The sequence below is a fragment of the Vulpes vulpes genome, chromosome 15, assembly GCF_048418805.1.
Source record: "Vulpes vulpes isolate BD-2025 chromosome 15, VulVul3, whole genome shotgun sequence".
Classification (NCBI taxonomy): domain Eukaryota; kingdom Metazoa; phylum Chordata; class Mammalia; order Carnivora; family Canidae; genus Vulpes; species Vulpes vulpes.
In genome coordinates, this window is record NC_132794.1 from 76,070,037 (window position 1) to 76,095,415 (window position 25,379).

General features: G+C 40.3%; 1 protein-coding gene across 10 annotated transcripts in view; it reads left to right on the forward strand.

Annotated features, from left to right (window-relative positions):
- PEAK1 (pseudopodium enriched atypical kinase 1) overlaps window positions 1-25,379 on the forward strand; it is a 294,851-nt gene that overhangs the window by 60,879 nt on the left and 208,593 nt on the right. The window contains exon 3 of one of the 10 annotated variants that reach the window (XM_072739146.1): window positions 13,634-13,680. The exons of the other annotated variants lie outside the window; for them this stretch is intronic. The gene's annotated coding sequence lies outside the window, so the exon portion shown is untranslated. The remainder of the gene's footprint in view (window positions 1-13,633; window positions 13,681-25,379) is intronic. 10 annotated transcript variants of the gene reach the window in all.

Here is a 25,379-nt window from a genome sequence, read left to right on the forward strand (position 1 = left end):
CTCATCAGTATCTGTTGTCCATTTTTCTGGCCATGTTTTGAGTGTGTGTGTTACTGCTTTATATATTCTTGATAATAATGCATTATAAGTTGGGTGTATTGTAAATACTTTCTCCTAGTTTATAACTTATATTTTCATTTCTTTAAGGTATATTTTGAACAATGGTTCTTAATTTTAATACAGTCAAATTTCTCATCTTGTTTAAGAAATCTTTCCTTATGCTAAGGTTAGAAGATACTCATCTTTTCCACTAAGTATTTTAAAGTTATTTTTGACATTTAAGTACTTAATCCATCTGGTGTTGATTTTTCATATGGTATGATGTTAGGATCAAATTGCATCTTTTTTTTAAGAACATAGATGTGATGGACTGAATGTTTGTGTCTCCCTAGACTATGTTGAAACCCCAGTGTGCTGGTATTTGGGATGGGGCCTTTGGGAGGTAATTATAGTGTTAGATGAAGTTGTGAAGGTGGGGCCCTGGTCCAGTGGGAACAGTGCATTGATAAAAAGGGATATTAGAGAACTTGCTGTCTCTTTCTCCTCCCTCTGTAAGGACATAGCCAGAAGGTGGCCACCTGTAAGCAGAAAGAGAACTCTTACTAGAACCAGACTGTGCTGGCACCCTCATCTCAGACTTTAATTCTAGCCTCTAGAACTGTGAGAAAATACTGCTGTTGTTTAATCCACCCAGTTTATGGTATTTTGTTAAGGAAGTTTGAATGGACTAAAACATTTTGTTTCACATTTACTGCGTGGTACTTGTTACTTTTCTTTGTCAGACACTGCTTATGTGGGGAGGATGAGGTTCAGCCCCATGATGTCAGGGGCAGGAGTTGGAGAGTCCCAGGTACCGGGAACTTGAGTCTGTCACTCCTCACCCTGTACATTATAACCTCAGGTCACTTCTTTACCTGTTTCTTTTGAGGAGGTGGTTGCCTTTAGGAGGAGGCACTGCTGTGATTACTCACCCAAGGGCTTATGTTAGAGGAGAAGGTGGTGGGGAGCAGCAGCCAGGGAAGGCTAGTTGTGTATTCAACTGTTTTTCTAAGCTCCTATATTCTGAGGACCTGAGGTCTGAATAACACACATAAGGGGCCAAGTTGAGTGCACCTAGGTGCTGGGGCATAAGAAAAGCAAAAACTAGAACTCAGTAATTATTCTTCTGTTTTGTTAATCCCACAGCCTTGGGGAACTGCCTCTTGTTGCAGGCCAAAGCCACCATTCCACACATACCGGATTGAAAAGGGTCCTTGTCCCCCTAGGTGTTTCTCGCTTTTTCTGTGTAACTTACCCATGGGCTGATTTCCCGAGACACGCTCAGTAGTGTTGCTCATTCAGCATCTTGGCAGGAATTGGAGCCGGCATAAAATTTTTCTTAGCTTTCTTAGGCTTCCTTTACATAGTTACAGGTGACTTTAATCTGACAAAAAAAGAGTTTGTTCAAGATTCTTCAGTAATCTGCAGGACTTCTTCCCTGCTGCGCCTGAAGCCTTCCGCAGAGGCCAGTAGAGGTGAGGCTGGCTGTAGCAGAGTCCCACAGAATCTTTTTGCTCATCCATTGGCGTTTCACTGATTGTTCACCCAACCCCGCTTGCCTTTTTGAATAGGTGGACCCAAAAGGTCCTTTAGGCGGTGTGCCTTACTTCTAAGAGGGTCTCTGGCTCAAAGTGGCTCTCCTTCTGCTTAGTAATATTACTTTATTTTTTTATTTTTATTTTGTAAAGATTTTTTTATTTACGAGAGAAACAGAGAGAGAGGCGGAGACACAGGCAGAGGGAGAAGCAGGCTCCATACTTCGGAGCCCGATGCGGGCCTTGATCCCGGGACCCCAGGATCACGCCCTGGGCTGAAGATGCTCAACCCCTGAGCCACCCAGGCGTCCCAGTAATATTAATTTAAATTCTAATTTCAGACAGTTCTTCTCGCTCAGAACAACCCATGAATTTGTGAGTATTGCATCTTTCATGTAAATTTTGTATTCTGCTTATAATGAGTATGTTGATGTTAAAATCTTTTAAGTCACTTACATCAAGGAAACTTCCTCCTCCAAGAGAATGTATTGTATTTATTCTGTCGTTTTGCTTGCTCTATCTCTACCCCCACAAAAGAATCTGTGGGCTTTACAATGCTGCCTTCCATGATAAACCCCAATGTTGTACTTATGTTTCTTCTTCCCCTGGGATTCCAGAGAAGAGGCAGGATCTGTTTCTCACTTAGTTTTGACAGAGGAAGGCTGGGTCGGAGGTCCCAGAGGGGCCTCATAGGACAGCCAGGAAGGCCCTTAGCTTTGCGCAGGTAGAAGTCAATCATGAGCTAGGAGGAAGTGAGAGCAGAGTTTTCTAAGTGATGGAGTCCAGCAGATGGAGTGTCTGGGAGACTCAGAGGAGGATAAGTGAGTCTCCCCACAGTTTGGGATTAGGAGTTTATACTGGAAAGGAAAGGGGTCCAGGGTACGTGTTTGTTCAGGAATCCAGGGTAGGATCTTATCAAAGGTGAGTGTCAGGTGAGCAGTAAATATTATTCCATAAATTAATAATTCCACAAATTAGCAAAAGTAGGGGGTATTGGTACCAGGGTCAACTGAGCTTTGAAACCATTGTCCTGGAACAGGCTTGTGATCTTTTTCTTAGACGTTGTCAGGAGTAGAGGGGCCTAAGAAAGAATTTGAGAATGGCTAACTTTCTTCACCCTTTTGGTGGCATCATAGCTTCTTTGGTTTACTCAGATGCAACATGAGATCTAGAGCATGAGTTAATGGGGTCTAGCCAAGAAACAGCAGACATGGAACCTTTCTAAGATGGAATCCCCCCAGTTTCTCTATCTCAGTTTTGTTTGCCTAGCCCTGGCATAGGTCCTGCCAGATTTGCCAAAGAGTAGGTGTTCCATGTTGTTAAATTAAATTAACACATAGCAAAGCAGTTAGGATTTATAACAGGAATTGCATTCTGGATAGAAAAGTATGTACTCGTATCCACCATGGGTCCTGTATTTTGACAGGGTTAGAGTAGTGTGTACGGGCACGTAGAGTCTATAGAACTTGAGGACTGACTAGATATTGGTTGAGGGGAGAAAGAAATCAGGGATCATTCCTAAATTGGGCAATTAAATGGGCGGTGTGCTTATTTCCAGTGTATGTTTGAGTGTAGCAAGAACTTGTGGGCTGCTTGGGTGCTTAGCCGGTGGAGTGTCTGACTCTCAATTTTGGCTCAGGTCACCATTTTGGGATTGTGAGATCGAGCCCTGTGTTGGGCTCCTCAGTGAGCGTAGAGCCTCCTTGGGATTCCTTCTCCCTCTGCCCCTCTCCCCTCCCTCTATCGCAAACCAACAAAGAGATAAATAAAATAGAACTTGTGGGGTGGGAGATAGATCTATTCTTGAAATATTTAGTTCGAGGGTTTTCTGAGTTATTCAAGTGGAGATGTGCAGATCTGTGTGCAGTTCTTGGAGAGGAGAGACTTGAGTTTTTGAGGTTAATAGTTTTTTGGGAGTAATTGAAGAAGAAATTGCTCAGGATTGAGGACAGAACCCCTGAGCACATCTAGTTTTAGCAGACAAATACAGAGAAAGGCTCTGGGAACAAGACTGAGAGGGAGACACTGAGTGGGAACAAAGGATGTTACAGCAACACCCTTGGCTTCCTCTCTGTCTAGAGACCAGATTTCCCTTTTAGCACCCTGTATTTGATCTTGCCCCCAGATCTTTTTTTGTTTTCAGCACTCTTTACTGGGAGAGATTGTGGATGAAAAATAGCTTTATTTTTGAATCCAGCAATTGCTGGTTTCTTTATATTTCCTCTAAATTCTCCTTGAAAAAAGAAGACTTTCTTCTTTAGCTCATCTCTCTAACTTCACCTTCTATTATATATAAAAGAAACTGATTGATACCTTGGACATCTGCTTGGAAATTACCTTAGCTAGGAGTAAACAGTTCATTACCAGCATTTTCTGTTTTGTTTGTTTGTTTGTTTGCTTATCACAAGGAACAGTTTTGCTAAATTTTCTGCCCCTTCATCATAACAGTCTTCTTTCCTCCAGCTTCTGATAATGTTTTACTCCTTTCCGGCCTTTGTAAAATAGCCTCTCAGTGCTCCTCAGGCTTCTGCTGGGAGATCCTTGTGGCCCTTCCTGTTTGTGTCTCTCACCCAGTCCCACAGCTGATGTCACATGTCCTATGTTTTTATTATGTCAGCACTTCAGTTCCAGTTGCCAGATTTTGTTCTGGAAACTGTCGCTGTTTAACACACCACCCCAAACCTAGCCTCAGAACCTGCATTGCTTTTCCTAATCAAGCCTTGGAAGCCACTCATTGTCACTTCACCATACTCTCTTGGTTTCACGCAAGTTAAATGTCAGTTTGGATTTAGGAAGGGAATCAGACTCCACATCTTTGTGGGTGAGCCGCAAATTTACACATAGAAGAGCATGTGGATGGGAGATATTTTTGCGGCATATTTGGAAAAAACAGTCTGCCGCAGATTTTTATTTTATTTTATTTTATTTTATTTTTTTTATTTTTTTCAGATTTTTTTTTAAATATTTTATTTATTTATTCATGAGAGACACAGGTAGAGGGAGAAGCAGGCTTCATGCAAGGAGCCCGACGTGGGACTCGATTCTGGGACTCTGGGACCATGCCCTGAGCTGAAGGCAGACACTAACCACTGAGCAATGTAGGTGTCCCTGCTGCAGATTGATAAAATAAAATACATACAATTACAAGGGAAACCAATTTTATTTTTTTAAGATTTTATTTATTTATGAAAGACACAAAGAGAGGCAGAGACAGAGGCAGAGGGAGAAGCAGGCTCCACGCAGGGAGCCCGATGTGGGACTTGATCCTGAGTCTCCAGGATCACGCCCTGAGCCGAAGGCAGATACTCAACTGCAGAGCCACCCAGGCGTCCCACAAGGGAAACCAATTCTATCAGAGTTTTTTTGTTTGTTTGTTTGTTTGTTTGTTTTTTAATTTGAGAGACAGCGAGAGAGAACATGAGGCTGGGGAGGCAGAGGCAGAGGGAGAAACAGACTCACCGCTGAGCAGGGACCCCAGTGCCTGAGGGCCTGATCCCAGGATTCTGGGATCATGACCTGAGCCAAAGGCAGATGCTTCACTGACTGGGCACCCAGGCGCCCAGATACACCATATTTAAAAAAAAAAAAAAAAAAAAAAGGATAAGAACCATAAGATCATTTCATTATATGCGGAAAAAGCATTTGACAAAATGCAACATCCACTTATAAAAACCCTCAACAAGGAGGTTTAGAGAGAACATCTCAACATACTGCAACATAATAAAGGACATATATGAGAAATCCACAACTAGTATCATCCTCAATTGGAAAAAAAAATAACAACCTGAGAGCTTTCCCTCTATGGTCAGGAACAAGGCAGGGATGTGCACCCTCACCACTGTTATTTAACATACTACTGGAGGTCCCAAGCCATAGCAGTCAGGAAAGGAAGTGAAATACAAGGCATCCAAATTGGCAAGGAAGAATCAAAGTTTCACTATTGGCCTAACGTGGGGCTCTATCCCAGGGCTCTGGGGTCATGACGTGAGCTGAAGGCAGACGCTTAACCAACTGAGCTACCCAGGCGCCCCTAAATTAAAGTATTATTACCAAACTAGTTGTAATAAAGTATTATGTGTTCATTTAATATGATACACAGCAAGATGTAGTGGCAGGTCTATAGAAATTTTATAAATATAGTAAGTATTAGTAATTTTAGAAGTTGGAGGAAATAAAGGAATAATTTATTTTCCCATCCAAGTTCATAGGTCTCCTGATTCTAGCCACAGACTCTACAGCCTCTAGATGAAGAGCCCACGGATTAATGTAACTGTGTGAGCAGAAGTCACTACTGTGACCACATTCACTGGGGAGAGAATGTAGTGAGGAGAGGGCAGAGACTAAGGGGGAAGACACCATAGGGTAAGTTCTACATACTAGCAGTTACTTACCTTTTAATAAACTAAGGGTTTTATTGCTTTTTGAGTAAAGTCTTAAATATGTTTATGTGATGAGAGAAAGACACTGGTGAAGAGAGAAAGTTGAATATATGGTAAAGATAAAGGCTGTGTAAAAGGTTTCTGAGAAGGCAGGAAGAGGGTGTGGTCTTGAGGTTGAATAACAGCATGAGTCTTGGACAGGAGGAACAAGTTAAAGGAGTTATGGGTGTTTGTGGTGCTGCTACCAGGTCACGTGACACTGAGAAATATATATGGATGTGATACATTTGAACACGGGGCGAGGGAGGCCCTGGCAGCCCCCAGAGAACATTAGAGCAGCACTTTGCGGGGAGGGATGTGAATATCGGGGATAGCATGGGGAGGGAAGAAAGAAGATAATGAAACAGGGACAGGAAAAAGTAACTGATAATGTAAGAAGACAAACCTCGCCTAGTTTACAGTTTTGTTTAGTGCCTTCCTTAGACCAGTCATTCTACTGGCCTTAGATATTGATAGAAACGTGGAATGAGAATAAAATGCAGTTATTTATTTGACTTCTGCTTATTTATGGTTAACTTTCTCTAAATATCTTGTTTAGCAATGTGATTAATACCTGTATTGCTTTTGCCACAAAGTAACTCAAACGTGAGTGCCCAAGAGCTGCTTTCTCGTGGTTATTTGGGGGTGATATTGAAGAGCAGTGCTTGTGTGTGCTGCTTCCATGCTTACAGCTGGTTGGAAATTGGCCTCGAAGGGTCCATGGTTTTCTCTGTCATTAGCCAACGGATGCTTGCTACAGTGTTTTGCTCCCTGAGTCTTTATTTATTGTGAGGATAATGTATCTCTGTACAGTAATGAGCTGGGCTCTGCAATACGGTGGCTCGTTTGTGTATAACAAATACCTGCCTTTGGCCACACATTGATCCTTTTACTAAATGATTTTTAAAAACAAAGCTGTTTTCAACACCTGGTTGGCATATCTATCTTCATATTGCTTTGATTTTTCTGATAAGTTGATCTTGAATTTAGTATGTCTGTCTTATAGGAAAAATATTTTTTTCTGTTAAAAAATTACTTCAAATCTTCTTGAATCAATAAAAGTTTTAAAGCTTGAGGTTGGTACTATGTATCATAAGAAAACCTTAGGTTTTAGGCACAACTAATCATTTATACATCAGTATGTTATGAAATTATGAATTCATAATATTCTATATATTATTAGTAGTACTTATATACTAACATGTAAATATATGTACTTGTATATCATTAGATATACATCTCACCACAGCTAAAATATTTTGAAGTATATGTTATATGTAATATACATTGCATATATAATATTACAGATATACATATGTATAGGTCTTTTTTATTATGGTAAAATAAAGGCTCTCTCCACAGCCCCTGTCTTCTCTAAATAGCTACTCCTTAGGGGTGCACACATATGCTTGAAGTCCTGTCCTGGAAATAGACTCAGCCATTTGAGCTAAGCATCCTGGAGTTCCAGGAAGGTGAAAAGTGGTCTCTGTGGGTGAGGCCCAGCAAGGCACTTCCTCTTGGCTCTTTGCATTGCCCATTACATAAAGAATGGTGTGGCCTCATAAGGGCTAAATCCGTTGCCTTCATGTAAGAGTAGTAGTGATTTTAATAATCCTTTTTTTTTTTAAAGTTTTTATTTATTTATCTCTACACCAAATGTGGGGCTTGCACTCACAACCCCGAAATCAAGAGTCACATACTTCTCCAACTGAGCCAGCCAGGTGCCCCTTAATAATCTTTTAATAGAACTACCAAACTTGATTGCCTCTAATTTTATTTCTTCGTTTTGTTGTATGTATGATCTTTTATGGTTCCCAGATTCAATTTCAGTGTCGGGGGCAGGGGTTCCCCACACACACAACACCAAGCAATTCTCAAGACACAGTAGGATTTCTGAGAGTTCAATTCAATTCTGACACCATCTACCCGAAGATAGCATCAGATTTCATGGGCTAAGCGTTCAGTTCTTTTTTTTAAGATTATTTATTTATTTATTCATAGAGACAGAGAGAGAGAGAGAGGCAGAGACACAGACAGAGGGAGAAGCAGGCTCCATGCCAGGAGCCCGACATGGGACTCGATCCCAGGACCCCAGGATCACGCCCTGGGCCAAAGGCAGATGTTAAACCGCTGAGCCACCCAGGGATCCCCTATTTTTATTTCTTTTAAAGATTTTATTTATTCGTGAGAGACACAGAGAGGCAGAGACCTAGGCAGGGGGAGTCCTGCGGAGGGAGCCTGATGCAGGACTCAATCCTAGGACCCTGGCATCACGCCCTGAGCCATAGGCAGATGCTCAACCAGTGAGCCACCCAGGTGCCCCTGAAACTTTTTAAAACATTAATTAATTTTATTTGAGAAAGAGAGAGAGAGAGAGCCAGGTGAGGCGAGGGGGGTGCAGGGAGGAACAGAGGGAGAGGTACAAGCAGACTCTGTGCTGAGTGAAGAGCTCATCTCATGACCCTGAGATCATGACCTGAGCCAAAACCAGGAGTGGATGCTTAACTGACTGAGCCATCCAGGCACTCCCTTGCCTGAACTTTTTCAGTGCTTCACATTTTCATTGGGATAAAGTCCAAACTTCCTAAATTGCCTTACTGAAGATCTTTTGCTCCCCATTCTGGTCATTGCTTATTTTTTCATCTGTGCTTATTTTGGGGCTATGTTGTTGCCATGTGGAACAAGTACTCTTTTCTACCTATATGACTTTGCACAGGCTGTCAGTCTTTCATGGTCCCCTTTCCATGTGAACAACCTCTAATATATCTACCAGACTCCATATAACACTCAGTGAAAAAATTAGGTAGTCTGACAAGCCTTTTTTCACTTCCTTAGGAAGACTTAAGTCCTTTCCCTTTCTTTTTTTTCTTTATAAAGATTTTATTTATTTGAGAGAGAAAGAGAGACAACGAACAGTGGGGAGGGGCAGAGGGAGAGAGAGAGAGAGAAACAGATTCCCTGCTGAGCAGGGAGTCCAATGTGGGCCTTGATCCCAGTACCAAAGGCAGATGCTTAACCAGCTGAGCCACCCAGGCGCACCAAGTGCTTTCCCTTTCTATATTTCCATTATGATTTGTACACATTTCTGTTTTAGCATTTGTTTATCATATAATATTTGCATATCTGTAAGCCATATCCCCTGCCTCCAAAAGCAAGGCTGATATAATTCAGCATGATGTTTCCAGGTATTTCCACTAAAAGTACCTGGCACACATTAAGTGCTTAATAAATGAATGTGTTGAATGAATATTTTTTCCAAATATTTTATTATTTGAGAGAGAGAACATACATGTGCTAGTGAGCAGGGAGAGGGAGATAAGAAGAGAGGGAATCTTAAGCATACTCCCTGCTAAGCACAGAACTGAATCTCTGTACCCTGAGATCATGAAACCTGAGCCAAAATCAGGAGGCTGATGCTCAATGAACTGAGCCACCTGTTCAGGAGCCCGACAGGTGGCTCAGTTCATATTGTAATTGTGCCCCTCTATATTGTAATTGGTAAAGTGCTTTAAGTGTGAATTGCTCTAAATAGAAGAATGTGTTTATATACTCTTACATGTCCAGGGTGATTGAGGAAGGAACTATTCCAATAATTGATTATGCTATGTAATAACCAATTAAAAATTGTCTTTAGATCTGTCTTTATTAACTTATAAAATGCCTCAGCCTGTTCATTCTGAATGAATTATATAGCTCTTTTAGAGTCGTGGCTGAGGAAGCTGTAAGAAATCAAGTAGGGTGCTTTGTCACAAGCTGGTGTTTTTTTTCCAGTTGAATTTCTAACACACTCTCTTATTTTGATTATCTAAAGGGTTCATAATTACATTATTATCAAATGCAGTTTTAAAAATGCTCAGAAAACAGACAAGCAGCCTACTTGGAGGTGTGTGCAGTTGTCTCAGTTCACCAGACAACTTGGTGCACTTAGGCTGTGCCCTCTATTCAGTGACAGTCCTTGCTGAGCCCAAATGAAGTCTTATGAACTGAGCTAAGCAGTTAATTAGATGGCGTTCTCTGGCCATGACTATTTCAAGAGTGCTTGATTTCCACCCAAATTACATATTTATTCTTCTCTCATTCATATGAAAGTAATGTGAGTGGCTGCAATTCATTTGTGTATGGATTTAATGGTTCTCTTCTACCCTCACCTGCCCAACAACAGTGTTGCCAATTATTATTTTGAAGACTCAGAAATTACATTTATGCATGTGGACCTGCATTTTCATATCTTTGAAAGTGACTTTTTACAAAGGCCTCTTTGGCATAGGGAAAATACTCTCCTTGTATTTGTACAAATGACCTAAAAACCATCATGGTGGTTGAGCTCTGACTTTGCTGTGTCATATTCTCTTGTTAAACCTAGAAATCCTCCTGCAAAACTTGATCCTTTTTAAAGCAGATACGTATTTTCGCAGTGACATCCAGAAACACGTTATGTAAATATGACTGTTCTTATAATACTGTTCAATTGGATCACCTCCTCAGGAATCCTTTTCTTTTAATGAGTTTCCCAGCCTATCTGTCCCTTTAGCTGAATAATAATGGAGTATTTGTAACATAATTACTTCATGAAAATGAGTCATCTTGATTTAAGTATAAGAACTGATTGACCGGGATCCCTGGGTGGCGCAGCGGTTTGGCGCCTGCCTTTGGCCCAGGGCGCGATCCTGGAGACCCGGGATCAAATCCCACGTCGGGCTCCCTGCATGGAGCCTGCTTCTCCCTCTGCCTGTGTCTCTGCCTGCCTCTCTCTCTCTCTCTCTCTCTCTCTCTCTCTCTCTGTGACTATCATGAATAAATAAATAAAATCTTAAAAAAAAAAAAACTCATTGACCTAAGGGTTAACTTGAAAATCCTACTTGAAAGAAAATAAAGGATTGATGAAGCAGTTTTTAAGGCTTTGTGTATTAGGGTCGTTGATGATAGAAACAATGGACTTCTTAATTGAGTATGATAAAATATTCAGCAACTCACTAACCCAGCTGTTCTGTTTAAATAATCTGTGAATAAACAATAAAAATAATCCTTGCTACTTTATATTAAGCAAGTATCAGTAGAGGTTTTAATTTGGGTATATATCAAAAGACTTGTCATTTTAACGTTTAGAAGCTGATTGATTCTATTAAATACAGAATGGAAACATTTATGTCTTTATAGTATGACTTTAAAAATAATTATTATCTGAATTTAAAAATATGATTGGCATACTTTTTTGTATAAGTCAAGTTATGAGTGAGAAAGATTTTTCAATCTCTATTTTAAGTGAAGCAGTATTCTGTGTCCTAGGTTTTGCTTGTGGTTCCATCACTAACTACTAGCTGGCTGTCTTTGCTTTGCTTTCTCAGCAGCCAAATTAAGTTTTTTATGGTGAAGATCAGTTGGATCTTCAATATATGAAAGTGCTTTGTGAATATACATCACATTTAGGAGTTTTTAGCCCCTTCTCTGCCTTGCTTTTTGTCATGTTCTGTGAGCTTTTGTTTTTTTATAGGTGAAACAAGAATTTGACCTGTATATTCAACTCCAGAGGCATTATTTACATGTGTTTAGCTCTTATAACCTGTAATTTATGATTATTTTTCTCTTTTTTTAAAACATATATTTGCCTCTATTCCCCCTACAACGATTACCAGTAAAGGCTGGAATGCATTAATCTTCACCTTTTATATTTCATTTAATCTCTATTAATCTTGTGAGAATGGATGGTAGTAGCCTCATTTTACTGATGAGGAAGACTAAGGTTTAGGAAGTGATAGCGGTGGTATTCTAGTCTCTGATGCTAATGTTCTTTTTTATTAAAAATTAAGCATGCAGCTTATGTGAAGGCACATCGCCACATACCTCATCTAAAGCAAGATTTTGATCTCTATTGTTTTCCTGTTCTTTTTTTTTTTTTTTTTCTTTAAGTGAATAGTTAGAGCCTTACCAAAAGTGCTTTTGTGGGGAAAAAATTCAGGGAAAAAAAATTGCTATCTGTTTAATAGCAATAAGCATAGTTTGTGAATTTTAACAGTATAGTACCATTACAAAAAAATCTGGTTAGCATTATACAACATACACAATATACCTGGGAATATCTCAATGCCAGAATATAGTTTGCCCTTCAAATAGATGAATTAGCTCTGTTTTCTCTCTCTTTTGTTTTAAGATTATTTATTTATTTATGCATGAGAGACACAGAGAGAAAGGCAGAGACACAGGCAGAGGGAGAAGCAGGCTCCATGCAGGGAGCCTGATGTGGGACTCGATCCCAGGACCCCAGGGTCACGCCCTGGGCCGAAGGTGGCGCTAAACTACTGAGCCACCCGGGCTGCCTGTAGCTCTGTTTTCATAGGTAGATTTTATTCTTAAAATACAGTATCATTTAATGTTACACTTTTAAACCCAAAAGACTTGCTTGGTGCTTGCTAGAAAAGGAAAACAGGTGATCTAAATACTTACTAAATTTTCTGTTTTTAAAAATCCTAGTTTATTTTGTGATTCCAGTAAGATGGTTACGTGTGGCCAAATTTTCTGAAATTGCTAAAAATTTCTATTCTAGGAGGGTATAATTTTATGGTATCTATATTTTACATTTAAAGTTTGAAAAAGAAATCCTTGGACTATCTGAAATGAGTAGGTCAGGCAGAGATTAGGACAAGCACATTCAGAAATATTAATTTCTGTCTAAAGTTCATTTATGAGTTCTGCATTTTAACATTTCCTTAATAAGCCTCAGATAGCCCCTTGTCCAGGTATGCCAGTCCTAGACATTCATCTTACTTTGGACACTACAGCGGTGGTTCAGCTGGGAGTCAGAAACCTCTGCTCTTGGGACATTTCTTGAACTCATGTTTCTCTTTTTTCTGTTGAAAGTTTCTTAGTGGTCATTACTAATCCAAAAATGAGGTCCCATGAGTAGCTCACTGATCATAATTTTTATTCTTTTCTTGCCAACTGATGGCTTTGAAATGGCCATGGGCACTTTGAGGGGACCTATCTGCTGCCATTCTTGACCCTGTTCACAAAACACCAGCCACCTTGGCCTTCTTTTCTGTTCTGGACACCAAGTTCATTCCAGCTGCAGGGTTCTTCTACTACTTGTCCCTCTGTAGGGAATGGTCTTCCTCAGACTTGCTTGGCTGCATCCTCTTTGACACTGAAGTCTCAGCTTTACGCGTCCCTTCTTCAAAGAGGTTTACCTGGACAACTCACTGGAAGTTGCTCCTACAACACTCTTTATTACATAGCTGTATTTTATTTTCTTCTTCACACCTAATGATTGAGCAAGTTATTTCTCCTTTATCTTCTCTCTGACCAGGATAGGGAAGGACATTCTGTTTTGCTCACTACTATATTGCTAGAACCTAACAACAGTGTCTACCACAGTAGGAATTCCAGTAAATGTTTGTAGAATGACCAAATGAATACGTGCTTTTTCTATTAGCTTTTTATAAAATTCCCCCCCCCCCTTTTTTTTTTGGTAGTCAGGAAGGTCCAATTAATGTTTTTGCAATGTGTGCTTATTATGTACTTTTGACAGTTTTGTCTTCCTTCAGTGTTTTGTTCACCTAGTTGAATTCTTCAGAGGAAGAGCGAAAGAGCCTTCTAGTTTTCAAACTCTTGAGGCGTGACTGTTTCAATTTATCTCCTGCTTACCAGGTGCGTGTGGGAAGCTGGTGCAGCATGGTCACAAATGCAATTAACAGGTACGAGAATTGGTTCCTAACAGCTGCTTCAGTCCTGCTTGCGTTGGCCCCTTCCCAAGGGGACTGTCTCTGTCAGCCTAGCAAAATGAAATTGCCTGCCCATAAATATTTTTTTCAAGGATTATAAAAGAGGAACAAATTCGGGGTTTATGAAATGAGTTAAAATGTGTCAAAAGAATAGAACAGACTAATGACCTGCTGCAGCAGTTCGAATTCTGAGGCACAGCAGCAACATTTATCTTCACAAGATTTGACATTGAAACTGTAGCACTTTTAGTTCTGTTGAAATGATTTTATTATGCCAAAAGGCTAGAGTTAATAACTTATTTATTGGTGTTGGTGAGGAAAATGACAATTCTGTAAAATATTTTTGACCCTCAGAGCTTTGGTTTGTGACATAGATTTTGAGTCCTTGCTCCTTCAGTTAACGCTACGGGAGGGGGTAGGTTTTAGGAAGAATGCACCTTGATTTCTTTTCCATTTCACTCACCACCTGTTTAATTCATTCAGTCTGGGTTGCATTTGATAGTGATAGTGTTAACCATTGCTATGTGCCATAACCAGTATATCCATTTTAAAAATGCATATAAGTGGTTTTTATATGAACATTATGCCAGTTCTGGGTTTATATTGACATGCTCAGTGTTACATCGTTTGATAAAGTTTATTTGATGTGATTCACAATCTAAGCTAGTTGTGGAATGTGTTCCCCTTAAAAGTTGCCTTCTAATCAGTACTCCCTTCCTTTCATTCCTTTGTAATCTCTAGCCTTTCATGAGGCTAAAAGAGTTTGTGTCATTGAATTCTACTTTAATATTTTGTTATAAAATAAGAGGCTGCTTCTATGAAGGTATTAATATAGGTTTTGAATGAATGAGATGTGCCTTTGTTATGCTAGTGTGGTGACTTCTGGTGGATCTCTAGATAGCTATAGGATGGAGTCTTGTCACAGTGACAACATGATTAGAGGGTTGGGACTTCAGGCCAGTCTGACTTCACAGGAGGGTGGGTAATTAAGGTTTGGAGCGGGAGTCCAGTCATGTGATCAGCCAGTGATTTAATCAGTCATGCCTATTTAACGAAATCCCAATAAGAACTCTGGACACCAAAGCGGACCATCTTGATTGGTGAATATATTGATGTACTGGGAGGATGACACACACTAACTCATGGAGAGAGGGCATGGAAGTTTTTCATTTGGGGACCTCCCCCTTCCACCTTGTCCTCTGTGTATCCTCTATAATAAAACTCTAATTATATGTATAATACTTTCCTGAGTTCTGTGACTTGTCCTAGCAAATTATCAAACTGAGGATCATAGGAATTCCTGAATTTATGGTCAGATGATTAGAAATGCTGGTGGCCTAGGGATTCCTGAAGTACAGGTGGCATCGGAAAGAAGTGCAGTCTTGGTTGGAATAATGCCCTCTGTACTTGTGGTTGGTTTGTGCTGGAATTGAACGTTGCAGTACACTCATTTAGGGTTGAAACAGAATAGTGATATACATTTGTTATAATTAATGAACCAATATTAATACATTATTTAAAAAGTAAATAGTTTGCATTAGAGTTCATTCTTTATGTTGTACAGTTTCATGGGTTTTGACAAATCTGTAATGTCATGGATCTATTATTACACTGTCACACAGAATAGTTTCACTGCTCAGTAAATCCCATGTTTCACTTATTTGTCCCTCCGCCTCTTGCTCCTAAACTCCACTCAATTTTTACTGTCTCTGTAGTTTTGTCTTTTTCAGACTGCCATACAGTTGGAATCATATACTATGTAGTCTTTTCAGACTGACTTCTTTCACTTAGCAATATGCTTTTAAGGTTGCACTATGATGTCTTTTTGTGGCTTGATAGTTCATTTACTTTTATTGCTGAATAATATTCCATTGTGTGGATTTATCACAATTTATCCATTTGGCAATTGAAGGATATCTTGATTGTTTCTGAGTTTTGGCAATTATGAATAAAATTGCTATAAATATTAGTATGCAGATTTTTGTATGGGCATTTGTTCTCAAATCAGAGTGCATTGTTGGATCATATAGTAAGGCTAAGTTTACTTTTGTATGAAACTGCCAAACTGATTTTGCAAAGTAACTTACCATTTTGCATTCCCACTGATAATGAAGGAGACTTCCTATTGCCCCAAATACTTGTCAGCATTTGGGGTTGTCGATGTTTGAATTTTAGCCATTCTAAAAGGTGTATATAGTGTCTTGTTTTGTGTGTGTGTGTGTGATGTCTTTGTTCTAATTTTTTTTAAGACAGAGTGTGCACGTGAGTGGGGGATGGAGGGCAGAGGGAGAAGGAGAGAGAGAATCGCAAGTAGGCTTCCATGCTCAATGTGGAGCTGGCCTCAGGGCTTGATTTCATGACCACGAGATCACAACCTGAGCTCATGATCTGAGTCAAAACCAAGAGTTGGATGCTTAACCTACTGAGCAATCCAGGTACCCCTCTTGTTCTAATTTATAATTCCCTAATGGCATTGATGTTGAGCATTTCTTCATATGTTTATTTTCTATCTTTATATCTTTTTTGGTTAGGTGTTTATTCAAATCTTTTGTCCACTTTAAAAAACTTTTTTTTTTTTAAAAAAGATTCATTTATTTGACAGAGAGAGAGACAGTGTGTGTGTGTGTGTGTGTGTGTGTGTGTGCAGGGGGAGGGGCAGAGGGAGAGGAAGAGAGAAGCTCAAGCCTGTTCTGCGCAGAACCCCACGCCCAGCTCCATCTCACAACCCTAAAGTCATGCCCTGAGCAGAAACTAAGAGTCAGTCCTTAACTGACTGCACCACTTACCAAATGGCTTTATAAAATATTAACATGTTACCCTGTAAATCTACATTAAATCTAAAATCAAGTTGAGACCCCTGTGAAACCCTCTTAATCTCATCTCTCTCCAGTGTTGCTATTTGGGGAGCCTACCTTTTTTAGATTTCTTTCTGAGGGCTCTTTTTAACTTGTAGATTTTCTTTACTGTAGCCACCAGTTTCTGAAGAGAGCACCATTTGTAGGTTAAATCAGAAGATCTTTATAATTCAGGGTGGAGGTGAAACTATAGTTTCCTCCCCTAGCTTGAGGAAAGTGACTTGATTTCTGTAGGGGGAAGAATTGAACCTATTAATTATTTATGCCAGTTTCATCCAGTGAACTAGAAGCCGTCAGTTCTTTGCAGAATTTTCTGTGGCCTAAATTAAATCTGTACCATACAAGATTGCCATTTTTAGAGAAGGTACTCCCATTGCTGTATTAATTGTGCATGCTAACCTGTCACTGTTGATTTGATTATTATAGCCCATTTTGTAACTTTTAACTGATGGATAATTTGAGTTCTGTAGCAAAAGAAAAAAAAAAACAACTTGAATTTTACTGTTTGTACACATTTGAAAAATAATGTTCTCCTTCTTACACCAAAATCATTTATTATACGTTCCAGAAAGCTGTCTAATGACATTTCCTTTTTTTTTTTTTTTTATGGGGAAAAACTACATTTAATCTTTTCTCTTGTGAATCTTCTATTGTCTTTGTTTTTTTTCTTTAAATAATTTTTATTGGTGTTCAATTTACCAACATACAGAATAACACCCAGTGCTCATCCCGTCAAGTGTCCCCCTCAGTGCCCGTCACCCATTCACCCCCACCCCCCGCCCTCCTCCCCTTCCACCACCCCTAGTTCATTTCCCAGAGTTAGGGGTCTTTATGTTCTGTCTCCCTTCCTGATATTTCCACACATTTCTTCTCCCTTCCCTTCTATTCCCCTTCACTATTATTTATATTCCCCAAATGAATGAGAGCATACACTGTTTGCCCTTCTCCGATTGACTTACTTCACTCAGCATAATACCCTCCAGTTCCATCCACGTTGAAGCAAATGGTGGGTATTTGTCGTTTCTAATTGCTGAGTAATATTCCATGTATTCATAAACCACATCTTCTTTATCCATTCATCTTTCGATGGACACCGAGGCTCCTTCCACAGTTTGGCTGTTGTGGACATTGCTGCTATAAACATCGGGGGGCAGGTGTCCGGCGTTTCATTGCATCTGAATCTTTGGGGTAAATCCCCAACAGAGCAATTGCTGGGTTGTAGGGCAGGTCTATTTTTAACTCCTTGAGGAACCTCCACACAGTTTTCTAGAGTGGCTGCACCAGTTCACATTCCCACCAACAGTGTAAGAGGGTTCCCTTTTCTCCGCATCCTCTCCAACATTTGTTGTTTCCTGCCTTGTTAATTTTCCCCATTCTCACTGGTGTGAGGTGGTATCTCATTGTGGTTTTGATTTGTATTTCTCTGATGGCAAGTGATGCAGAGCATTTTCTCATGTGCATGTTGGCCATGCCCATGTCTTCCTCTGAGATTTCTGTTCATGTCTTTTGCCCATTTCATGATTGGATTGTTTGTTTCTTTGGTGTTGAGTTTAATAAGTTCTTTATAGATTTTGGAAACTAGCCCTTTATCTGATATGTCATTTGCAAATATCTTCTCCCATTCTGTAGGTTGTCTTTCAGTTTTGTTGACTGTATCCTTTGCTGTGCAAAAGCTTCTTATCTTGATGAAGTTCCAATAGTTCATTTTTGCCTTTATTTCTCTTGCCTCCGTGGATGTATCCTGCAAGAAGTTACTGTGGCCAAGTTCAAAAAGGGTGTTGCCTGTGTTCTCCTCTAGGATTTTGATGGAATCTTGTCTCACATTTAGATCTCTCATCCACCTTGAGTTTATCTTTGTGTATGGTGAAAGAGAGTGGTCCAGTTTCATTCTTCTGCATGTGGATGTCCAATTTTCCCAGCACCATTTATTGAAGAGACTGTCTTTCTTCCAATGGATAGTCTTTCCTCCTTTATCGAATATTAGTTGACCATACATTTCAGGGTCCACTTCTGGGTTCTCTATTCTGTTCCATTGATCTATGTGTCTGTTTTTGTGCCAGTACCACACTGTCTTGATGACCACAGCTTTGTGGTACAACCTGAGATCTGGCATTGTGATGCCCCCAGATACGGTTTTCTTTTTTAAAATTCCCCTGGCTATTCGGGGTCTTTTCTGATTCCACACAAATCTTAAAATAATTTGTTCCTACTCTCTGAAGAAAGTCCATGGTATTTTGATAGGGATTGCGTTAAATGTGTAAATTGTCCTGGGTAACGTTGACATTTTCACAATATTAATTCTCCCAATCCACGAGCATGGAATATTTTTCCATCTCTTTGTGTCCTCCTCAATTTCTTTCAGAAGTGTTCTATAGTTTTTAGGGTATAGATCCTTTACCTCTTCGGTTAGGTTTATTCCTAGGTATCTTATGCTTTTGGGTGCAATTGTAAATGGGATTGACTCCTTAATTTCTCTTTCTTCAGTCTCATTGTTAGTGTATAGAAATGCCATTGATTTCTGGGCATTGATTTTGTATCCTGCCACGTTACCAAATTGCTGTATGAGTTCTAGCAATCTTGGGGTGGAGGCTTTTGGGTTTTCTATGTAGAGTATCATGTCATCAGCGAAGAGGGAGAGTTTGACTCCTTCTTTGCCAATTTGAATGCCTTTAATGTCTTTTTGTTGTCTGATTGCTGAGGCGAGGACTTCCAATACTATGTTGAATAGCAGTGGTGAGAGTGGACATCCCTGTCTTGTTCCTGATCTTAGGGGAGAGGCTCCCAGTGCTTCCCCATTGAGAATGATATTTGCTGTGGGCTTTTCGTAGATGGCTTTTAAGATGTCGAGGAAAGTTCCCTCTATCCCAACACTCTGAAGTGTTTTGATCAGGAATGGATGCTGTATTTTGTCAAATGCTTTCTCTGCATCTAATGAGAGGATCATATGGTTCTTGGTTTTTCTCTTGCTGAAATGATGAATCACATTGATTGTTTTACGAGTGTTGAACCAGCCTTGTGTCCCGTGAATAAATCTTACTTGGTCATGGCGAATAATTTTCTTGATGTGTTGTTGGATCCGATTGGCTAGTATCTTGTTGAGAATTCTTGCATCCATGTTCATCAGGGATATTGGACTGTAATTCTCCTTTTTGGTGGGGTCTTTGTCTGGTTTCGGAATTAAGGTGATGCTGGCCTCATAGAATGAATTTGGAAGTACTCCGTCTCTTTCTATCTTTCCAAACAGCTTTAGTAGAATAGGTATGATTTCTTCTTTAAACGTTTGATAGAATTCCCCTGGGAAGCCATCTGGCCCTGGACTCTTGTGTCTTGGGAGGTTTTTGATGACTGCTTCAATTTCCTCCCTGGTTTGGCCTGTTCAAGTTTTCTATTTCTTCCTGTTCCAGTTTTGGTAGTTAGTGGCTTTGCAGGAATGCGTCCATTTCTTCTAGATTTCCTAATTTATTGGCGTAGAGCTGTTCATAATATGATTTTAAAATCGTTTGTATTTCCTTGGTGTTGGTAGTGATCTCTCCTTTCTCATTCATGATTTTATTAATTTGAGTCTTCTCTCTCTTCTTTTTAATAAGGTTGGCTAATGGTTTATCTATCTTATTAATTCTTTTTTTTTTAATTTTTTAAAATTTATTTATGATAGTCACAGAGAGAGAGAGAGAGAGGCAGAGACACAAGCAGAGGGAGAAGCAGGCTCCATGCACCGGAAGCCCGACGTGGGATTCGATCCCGGGTCTCCAGGATCGCGCCCTGGGCCAAAGGCAAGCGCCAAACCGCTACGCCACCCAGGGATCCCTTATTAATTCTTTCAAAGAACCAACTCCTGGTTCTGTTGATCTGTTCCACAGTTCTTTTGGTCTCGATTTCATTGAGTTCTGCTCAAATTTTAATTAACTCTCTTCTTCTGCTGGGCATGGGGTCCATTTGCTGTTTTTTCTCTAGTTTCTTTATGTGTAAGGTGAGCTTTTGTATTTGAGGTCTTTCCAGTTTTTGAATGGATGCTTGTATTGCGATGTATTTCCCCCTCAGGACTGCTTTAGCTGCATCCCAAAGATTTTGAAGGGTTGTATCTTCATTCTCATTAGTTTCCATGAATCTTTTTAATTCTTCCTTAATTTCCTGGTTGACCCTTTCATCTTTTAGCAGGATGGTCCTTAACCTCCACGTGTTTGAGGTCCTTCCAAACTTCTTGTTGTGATTTAGTTCTAATTTCAAGGCATTATGGTCTGAGAATATACAGGGGACTATCCCGATCTTTTGGTATCGGTTCAGACCCGATTTGTGACCCAGTATGTGGTCTATTCTGGAGAAAGTTCCATGTGCACTTGAGAAGAATGTGTATTCAGTTGAGTTTGGATGTAAAGTTCTGTAGATAGCTGTGAAATCCATCTGGTCCAGTGTATCATTTAAAGCTCTCGTTTCTTTGGAGATGTTGTGCTTAGAAGACCTATCGAGGGTAGAAAGAGCTAGATTGAAGTCACCAAGTATAAGTGTATCATTATCTAAATATTTCTTCAGTTTGGTTATTAATTGGTTTCAATATTTGGCAGCTCCCACATTCGGGGCATATATATTGAGGATTGTTAAGTCCTCTTGTTGGATACATCCTTTGAGTATGAGATAGTGTCCCTCTTCATCTCTCTATAGTCTTCGGGGTAAATTTTAGTTTATCTGATATAAGGATGGCTACCCCTGCTTTCTTTTGAGGACCATTTGAATGGTAAATGGTTCTCCACCCTTTTATTTTCAGGTTGTAGGTGTCCTTCTGTCTAAAATGAGTCTCTTGAAGACAGCAAATAGATGGGTCCTGCTTTTCTATCCAGTCTGAAACCCTGCGCCTTTTGATGGGGTCATTAAGCCCGTTCACGTTCACAGTTACTATTGACAGATATGAGTTTAGTGTCATCATGATATCTATTCAGTCCTTGTTTTTGTGGATTGTTCCACTGGACTTCTTCTTAAAGGGGAGTTTTAAGAGTCCCCCTTAAAATTTCTTGCAGAGCTGGTTTGGAGGTCACATATTCTTTCAGTTCCTGCCTGTCTTGGAAGCTCTTTATCTCTCCTTCCATTTTGAATGAGAGCCTTGCTGGATAAAGTATTCTTGGTTGCATGTTCTTCTCATTTAGGACCCTGAATATATCCTGCCAGCCCTTTCTGGCCTTCCAGGTCTCTGTGGAGAGGTCTGCTGTTACCCTAATACTCCTCTCCATAAAAGTCAGGGACTTTTTGTCTCTTGCTTCTTTAAGGATCTTCTCCTTATCTTTGGAATTTGCAAGCTTCACTATTAAATGTCGAGGTGTTGAACGGTTTTTACTGATTTTAGGGGGCGATCTCTCTATTTCCTGGATCTGAATGCCTGTTTCCCTTCCCAGGTTAGGAAAGTTTTCAGCTAGGATTTGTTCAAATACATATTCTGGCCCTCTGGCCCTTTCGGCGCCCTCGGGAACCCCAATTAAACGTAGGTTTTTCTTCCTCATGCTGTCGTTTATTTCCCTTAATCTGTCTTCATGGTCTCTTAATTGTCTGTCTCTTTTTTCCTCAGTTTCCCTCTATGCCATCAACTTGTCTTCTAGGTCACTCACTCGTTCTTCCACCTTGTTAACCGTCGTCGTTAGGACTTCTAGTTTGGATTGCATCTCATTCAATTGATTTTTAATTTCTGCCTGATTGGATCTAAATTCTGCAGTCATGAAGTCTCTTGAGTCCTTTATGCTTTTTTCTAGAGCCACCAGTAGCTGTATAACAGTGCTTCTGAATTGGCTTTCTGACATTGAATTGTAATCCAGATTTTGTAACTCTGTGGGAGAGAGGACTGTTTCTGATTCTTTCTTTTGAGGTGAGGTTTTCCTTCTAGTCATTTTGCTCAGTGCAGAGTGACCAGAAACAAGTTGTATTGGGAAAAGGAGAAAAAGAGATAGAAGGAGGAAAGGAAAGAGAAAAAGAAAAAAGAGAAGGAAGAAAAAAAGGGAAAAAAGAGAAGAAAAAGAGAAAGATAAAGAAAGGTGAAAAAAAAAGGGGTGGGGGAAGCAAACAGAAATCAAAAAGCAAAAAAACAGAAAACAAAAAACAAAACCTAAAGAAAACCCGGGGGAGTATCCTCTGATTCTGTGTACTCTAAGTTCCTTGACTTCCCCTGGAACTTGTCCGTCCAGCTGGTCTTCTGGGGGAGGGGCCTGCTGTGCTGATTCTCAGGTGTGAGCACTTGGGGGAGCTGCTTTGCCCCCTGCCTGGTGCAGGGCTCAGTCGGGGGTGCTTACCCCGTGAGGCCCCAGGAGGAACAACCGCAGTGGCGGGGCCAGCTCTGCAGCCCTGGAGTCAGCTCCCGCAGTAGCTCCGGGGCTCTCCATCTGCAGGGCCTGGAGGCTCCGGGGCGGGGCCGCTGATCTGCTCAGCTCGGGGCAGGAGCGTCCTTGCTGTCCTGGGCCCTCCCGGCCTCTGCCTGTCCCGGGGAAGGCCGGATCCTGGGCTGTGTCCCGGCGCCCTGTGCTCCGGGGCCTGCGCTCTTGGATTCGCGCTCCCGCCCTGCAGCCCCCTCCGCGCAGCCGCCACCCGAGCCCCTCCGAGCTGCTCCGGGTCCCGCCGCTCTGGGTCCCACCATGTGCGCTGCAGCCCTTAGGGAGCTCGGCGCACTCTCCTTGATAGAAGCATGAACTCTTCTCACTGTAGCATTCCAGCTGGTCTCTTTAAATCTCAGGGTGAACTCGTAGATTTTCAGGATGATTTGAAGGTTATCTAGGTAATTTGTTGGGGACAGGTGATTTGGGGACCCTACTCTTCCGCCGTCTTGCCCCTCCCCTCTCTAATGACATTTCCAGTCAAGATTATTTTTCAATTGACATCTTGAAGAATCTATTATGTTGTAAAGTATCATCGGGATATTCAGTTGTAATTTAATGAGAATACACTAATATGCCAAGATAAGTGACCTTCATTTTTTTAAAAAAATTTTTATTCATTTATTCATGAGACACACACACACAGAGAGAGAGAGAGAGAGAGAGAGAGACGCAGAGACACAGGCAGAGGGAGAAGCAGGCTCCATGCAGGGAGCCCGACGTGGGATTCGATCCTGGGACTCCAGGGTCACGGCCTGGGGTGAAGGGAGGCGCAAACTGCTGAGCCACCCACGGATCCCCGAGAAGTGACCTTCAAATCCCTGCTCTTCCCACTCAACTCTTATATGAAATGCTGATTTGGTTTCTCTCCTTGTATGCATCCTCTTCCATATGTTCCAAGTTTTGTCTCTTTACCCCTCTTCTGTTAAGACTGTGTTCATATTGGTGCTGCAATAATAGAGGGGTACTGAAAAATGACTTTTTCCTACTAAATTTTCTAGGGTTCATTTTTTTGTGTGATACCATGGTTTTAGATACCATCTTATTCAGGAATTGGTCCATGGCAAATGTTTTGTAACATGAGTTAGTGTAGATTTTCATTACAAGAGTTTGGTGTATCTTCTGTTTGGAATTTTATGTTCAGGATCTTTATATTACAGGTGATATACTCAGAATTAATCTTAGGGTGTTGTAGATCTATTAATTTCTGACAAATAATCAAATTCTAAATTTGGTCATGTAGTTACTTCAGGTTGATTATAATCTCAGTGATTATTCTTCCTTGATTTTTAAAAATCAATATTTACTGAAGTTTTCTTCTTTCAAATAAGTGAAATATTTTGGCTCCTTTACAAATAAATGATATTATTTTTGTCTTAATATATGTAGAACAGTTTTTTTTTTTTTTTAAATAGAGTTCTCATGACTAAATTGTCTTGTCCTGTTGGAGTTTATTAGGATTTTCTTTATTCTGCTACCCATTTGCCACACTTCAGGAGCATAGAATCCTGTTTCTCACTGCTGGCATCCTGAGTGCTAGACCCATCTCTTGATTGGTTATTTTGTTGTCTTTAACTTACTCTTTTCCTATTGCTACTCATTTTGCTTCCTCCCATAAACACCCACTCTAATCTAGTTAATAGGTCTGTAGATATTTGTGTATCTTTGGAAAACACATAGTGTTTTTTTCTGTGTTCAAGTTTGTAATTTTCATAAATGGCATTTGGCTGTATATCTCATTTTACTTCATTTTATTTAATTCAGCCCTATACTTAAATGATCTATCTTTGTTGCTGTATGTAATTCTGGTTCATTACTTCTAAAGATTGTAGAGTACTCTATCATGTGCATACTCTTATGCATGCATACTACGTATCCATCTTACTTATATACTCCCCTAGTGGCGTTTATGTACTATAAGCAATACTGCAATAATAATCTTTATTTTATGGAGATATAAAGAATAGTGGTATTGGTGGGTTGTTGGGAGCCCATTATAAAATTTACTAAGTTTTTCCAAATTGCTCTGTAAAACAGCCAGACAGTTTTTACCCTTTGAGCTGTACAGGAGGATTCAGACCCTTTTCCATGTAAGGAACTCGTCAACCAAATTGGCCTGAAGAGTTGCTTTTATGGACATGATTGATAAACTCCCAAATTATTTGTCTGTGAATAAGATAAAACCAAAGTAGGTTACTGTCAGCCCTCTCCTAGAAAGCTACCGTGATTCCTGATAGTGTTTCCTGTAAAGGGAGATTTATGAGAGAATATGAGGGTGAGCCCTCATTGCCAAATAACTGTGTAGCTCAGCAAGCTGTGAATATTAGATTTTTTTTGTCCCCAGGATGGTTCTGATAATACAAATGAGAATGAGGCAGAACCTTTGCTCCTGAAGCTCTTTGTGGGACAAGTGGGTGCAGTACTTTGTGCTTATCTTTTAGGGGATGATCTCTTTGCCTCTTCTGTGAGA